At 43.2% G+C, this 6,000-nt stretch overlaps 1 protein-coding gene across 6 annotated transcripts in view; it reads right to left on the reverse strand.

Moving 5' to 3' along the window:
• The window catches only part of PBX1 (PBX homeobox 1), a 335,304-nt gene that overhangs the window by 95,547 nt on the left and 233,757 nt on the right, over positions 1-6,000 (reverse strand). The window lies entirely within an intron of this gene.

Consider the following 6,000-nt stretch of genomic DNA (forward strand, 5'->3'; position numbering starts at 1 on the left):
TGTGCAGGTCTTTCTAGAGATGTGTACAGGTAAAGAAAACTGGGCTAGCATGTGGCATTTTGTCAAAAAAAAAAAAAAAAAGATGCCCAGAAACCCCTTTCTATCCATTTGATTATAATTTTCATCACTATGTGGATTTTTTTAAAAGGGAGAAGAAATTTACAACAGTTTTAAAAAATCAATCTGTTTCATGATTTTACTATAATGAAAGATGAGAACATGTATATTAGTATAGAACTTCACAATCCTTCACTCTCATGTTAACAGCTAAAGAGAGTCTGAAGTCAAATACAGCATGAACTTTCTGCTTTGCCCTTAGTTCTGTTATGCTAAAGCTTCCGAATATTCAATTGGGTGTAAAGACTCCGAAGAATGGAATCACTGAGTTAAAAGCTCTGATGACTCTTCTGTGAGATTCTCATTAATCTACTTCTACTTCTAGTTGTAACATAAGAACTCCCTCATATGCTGGTTTTCTGAAGATCCTCTATGTCTATAACACAAAGGGAATCTGTATAGAAACAAATTCAAAACATGATTTAGAGGATTTAGGAAATACCTCTGCAGAGAGAAAACTCTCAGGTTATAGACCAATATACTATCAGCTCTGGAAGTGAAACTGGAGATCATTTTTCCCACCTCCTTATTTTACAGTTGGGAAAACTGTGCCCAAGAGATGAAGGCCCACATCAAAGAGCAGCCTGAACACTCCCTAAACCCAGGCCAGGGGGTCTGTTCTTTCCCAGACTCTGAACTTGCTCCTTGGAACACCACTGCCCTTTCTTTTAGTTACTATTACTTATCACTGTAGTCTAGTTTTCTTAAGGAACATTCAGTAACACATCTACTCACACTTAACTCACAGCAGTGTTGGAAAACTGTGGAAAATTTGTTAGCAAGAAAGGCAAGCTGATGCTCTGGAAGGCTGAAGAACTAAGGACTCAAAGTGTCCAACTTAATAGTGCAGAATCATGTTCATTAATGCTAAAGCTGCACTGCTATTGTTTTTTACAACACAAAGCTCTTCAAAGCTGTCAGTTATGTAGTAACAGTAATACATTCATTGTTAATTTCTCGAAATCCTTTGAGGTTTGCTGGCCAAAGATACATCCAGCAGACACACCCACTGGGCTGTGTCTACACTCAGGGCTGGGAAGCCTGGTTTTAGACCCTGTCTCCATGAATATGTGGGCAATTGCTTTCACTACTCAGTGCCTTGTTTTATTCATCCAAGAGTGGATTTAATCATTCCTACCCCTTTAGCAAGGCCAGCAATCCTCACGCTCCTTGTACAGTGAGCTGTGGATGAAGTAAATCACTCACGTGAGCAGGGCAGCAGCTAAGAGCACTGACCGCCTGTGTTCACACCCTGTCCAGGAACTCACTTCACTGTGGGGCTTTGGTTAGTCATGCAAGACCCCTGTGTCTTCTCTTTCCTATCTGCGAAATGAGGACAGTACCTCAAAGAACGTGGTAAGGACAAGATGAGTTACTGTGTGTCTGGCCATATAGTGTATCCTTATTATCTTTTTAAAGTATAGGTAACTCAGTAACCCAGCATATGATCACAATGGGGCAACCCTCTCCAGGCTTCAGTTTCCCTCATGGAACAAATAAAGGAGGTCACAAATAGCTTCTTTCTATTCTGCAAGTATATATATGCTGAAGATGAAATCCACAGAAGATCAGGTCCATAGAGCATTTTGCCCTTACTATGAAAATTGCTACATAAACACAGATCTTATTATAAGCTTCATCTGTCCCCAACTTAAACAGCCCCTTCACCCCGAAGCTGTACAACAAAGGGAGGAAAATAAAGCCTGGCAGCGAGTTGGCTGGAAGTCAATGAGGCCTTGGAGAGGGATGATGGGGAGGTATGCTGCAAGCAACCCCCGCTGGGCTGCAGGCCCTACCCACCACCCCCCACCCCAGACTTGGTGGGGTTCAAAGTGAGGAGGGGCTGGACGTGAAGGAGGTATTGTCAGGCGCACACCCTCTCTGCTGGGAAGCCACAGTACTCAGCTAATAATGTGCTTCATTACGGTGAATAAAAATACTCACAATATCTGGTGTTTATTCAGGGCATTGGATGCTGGGCCCCTTTCTGCTCTGGCCTAAACAGACAGTAGAGTCTTTTCACCCACTGCTGAGGTGGAGCAGGGCAGCTGCTCAACAGCTGCTTGGGAACACACAACAGACAACAGACAGGAACTCCACGTCCATTTAGATGGGCAGAACACAATGATCCAGATTCTTCCAGGACCTGAACTACCCAGGCCTCCTCCTCAGCTCCCCAAGCTCAGCACCTTCGGAAGCTGCACTACTCCGGTGAGGCCAGGTTTTCCCGATGGAATGGGGAGCAGGAGTGATTAGTTAATTAAATGGAACCCTCAAAGGCTGAAGGTTTCTGTGACGAGGAGACTGCTGAAGACTGTCCGAAAGACAGTCACCTTCTGGAGCTACCCCTCCAGCTGCCTCTGGAGACATCCCGGGTTCCAGAGCAAGGGCACTTTGAGGAGCAGCCGACCCAAGAGAAGCTCTTCACAAATCTTGCTCAGTATAAGCAATTTAATCCTAGAATTGAAGCTTCCTTCCTGCACTCTCTTCAGCTCATATTCATCTCTAAGTCTTTCAAACTGGATTTGGCTGCCAATTTCAGCAAGGAATATGACTGGGATCTTAAGACTTCCTTGGCTGTGAAAGGACTACTTAACCCACCCCAGTTCAGCCTTGGAGACTAAGCCTTGTCAATGTCCTGGCAGCATTACTTACAAAAACTGAAGAACTCTGCGAAGCTACAAGAGTATCTTTTTTTGTTGTTTTTTTGAATAGCACTTGGAAGAAAATTCAGTTTTCTGATATCCTGGTTTTATCTATCAAAATATGCCAGCTTTTTTTTTTCTAAGCTAGTTCTTACATACCTCAGCTACCAACAAGATTGGCTGAAAAGGTGTTTACCAACCCTTTTTAATGAAGAAAACAATTTCTTTCCTTTCTTTCTAATGCAAGCCACTAGAAGCCTTCTTTATCTAATAACCTCAGGGTGAAACAATGGCTGATTCAGGTCTTTTTGGTGGGGGTTGAAGGGAGCACACGATGATTGGGAAGGGTGAGGAGGGTTACTGTGGTTAATTACTGGAGAGCTAATTGATGCTCTGGTTATCTATCATCACCAAACTAAAAACAAAACAAATCAAAACAACAGAATCGACTCTAAATAGTCAATCCAGCAACCATCTAGGTATTATTAAGAGACTGGCATTTTTACTAAGGTTTCCTATTTTTTAAAAAGGTCCCATGAGGAATGCTTACAGAAAAAATGAAGAAGATCTATCTTTCAGACTTACTAGCTAGAAGGTTAATGGCATAATTTCCTCACAATCTGCCATTTACTCTAATTAACAATACAACTAATATTAATAAATTATTAGGCACACAGTGTGTTAAACAGTATTCAGTTCCTACCCAGAAAATGTCCAAAGAAATAAGGAAACAATTTCTTAGTACTTCTTAAGAATAATAAATACAGACTACTACTACTACCTGGACCTAACTTGATCCTGCATGAGACTGAACTAGACCTGCCTGTGAATGTCTGAGGGTCTCCTGCGGAGACGTGGGTCGACAGCGGTCGACACTGTCAGCAGCAGTTGTGGGAGACGCATGTCGACGTAAATCCTCCTGGAGGTCGCCACTAACCCTACCATCGAGCCTGCAGACTTCAGGACTGGGTCATCTCAGACCAAACAAGTAACAGAGAGGGAGTACAGCCCCACCCGTCAGCAAAATGGATACAGTTTAAGTCCCCAATTTCCACCATTGTTGTTATTCAGAATATGTAGGTATCTATGAGAAGTTTCTTAAGGGAAGTATTTTTATCACTAGTCTCTCTTAGAGAGCATCAGTCTATTCCATGAAAGTACCAGAGAGGACAAGCCGGTTATTTCACTGTCTACAGACACCCACACTCGTTCCATATTAAGTGGAGCTGAGTGTTGCTCCAGGAACAGCCTTGGGATAAAGGTCCACATCTAGATTCAAGGGTAATCTGTCCCTCCTTGAATGTGTGACCCAGATATATCATCTAACCTCTCTGACCTCCATTTCCTCACCTGTATCAGAATGGAGAGGACGGCAGCCATGAAAGTGCTGGAACAAGTGCAGTTAGGTTGATAAAAGTGCTTTAGACATTTTGGAAGAAGATGGAAGAGCAACAAGGGGGGGTTAAATCAAGAAGACAGCCTGTTCTTTGTTGCTGGCAACCTGAGCTACAAAGAAAGCTAGTTTTTAACACCATCCAGCCTAATATCCATCTCAGTTGTAGGTTTGGGAGGAAGCCACACTCTTTGTGCCCCTGGAGTTTCCTGGTGGCTCAGATGGTAAAAAATCTAGTTGCAATGCAGAAGACCCGGGTTCGATCGCTGGGTTGAGAAGATCCCTTGGAGAAGGGAATGGCAACCCACTCCAGTGTTCTTGCCTGGAGAATTCCATGGACACAGGAGCCTGGTGGGCTACAGTCCATGGGGTCGCAGAGAGTCGGACACGACTGAGCAACTAACACAACCTGGAAACCAGGTCTAGATAGGTTGTTATGCCAGAGACCAAGCTTAGTGGTGAAGGTACAATGGGAAAAGCATGATGGGGAGGAAGAACCCAAGTGGCTAGCTAGGGACCTTTACAAGAAATGTCCCTATGAGTCTTCCCAAACTATCCCCTTGGTTGGGGCAGGCTGTGAACTCTAACGTGATGGCCCAGGAGGGGAACGTGTCATGGATCCACCAGCTTACCTGAGCTGAGCCTCTCCTGGGGTCTGATAAAATGTCTGTAAGAGTCTACATCAAGATAAGAAGGTTTATTCTTCCCCGAGAGGGTCGAGGGTGATGATCCACAGGTTCTTATCACAAAATGACTTTTGTTTTGCTCCCCTTCACACCTCCCTACACCTGTCCTGTGGCTGAAATTCACACTTGGCTTCCAGCTTCATAGTAACCTTTTCCCTCATAAAAGAAGAGACTGTAGAAATCCATTTCAAAGGTAGATAGGAGTGCAATAATGAAACTTTCTCCACTTTAAATTTTAAAATGCCCATTTCTATTTTAAAATTCATATATTCTATTAAGTTTGCATTTGCCTTTTACTTAGACTGTCCTAAGTGGATGGTACAGGGTCTTCTACTTTTTGATTTTTTTCCTCCTTCTTCTTCTATGATTCTTAAAAAAGAAAGAAAGCCAGAAATCTAACAATTCTATGAAAGTACGTTAACTTAGAATTTCAGGACAAGGTCACATCCAACAATATGACAACCAACTAATGTCAGCTAAATAATGGGAGGAAATCCTGATGTTAGAGGACTCGTAGTAAAATAGTGTTGCTCATACTGACCAAAGGAAACAATATTGACATTTAAATTCATGTGTGTGCGGGGGAGCTCTAGTAGAGAGGGGTGCTATTAGAATACCATACAACATCTATATACTGTTTTATGACTTAAAGCCTTTCTTAAGCTTGTCCCTCATATGATTCTTTTATGGCTCTCTGAGAGCTTAGGCTCCAAATCCACAGCTCTTTGCTGAATACTACCAGCTACTGAGGTAGAGAATGTGGACCACTGGATCCCACAGACCATCAGCAGTGTGTCAGGGCTGGGATTCAACTTTGTCTACTCCCAGGGGTCCCCTGAGACCCTCTACTTTTATTATAGAGGGAGATGTGTATCATATTACATACTATATATAAAAGTCAGAGTATGATGGACTTCCATTTGAACTAATCTGGGAAGAGAGAAGGAATTTAAGGCCAGGTTTTAGTATCCGTTCCCATAGGCTTCCATGAGCATTAGGTCGTGAGGCATCTTCCTAATTAATGAGCACACAGGGCCCAGAGGACCCCCACCACCACACACACACACACACACACACACTTCTCCAGCTCACCTGGAGACTCCGCTCATGCGCACACACACACACACACACACACACACACACTTCCCCAGCTCACCTG

Source organism: Oryx dammah, unplaced genomic scaffold, assembly GCF_014754425.2.
Source record: "Oryx dammah isolate SB20612 unplaced genomic scaffold, SCBI_Odam_1.1 HiC_scaffold_28, whole genome shotgun sequence".
Taxonomy (NCBI): Eukaryota; Metazoa; Chordata; class Mammalia; order Artiodactyla; family Bovidae; genus Oryx; species Oryx dammah.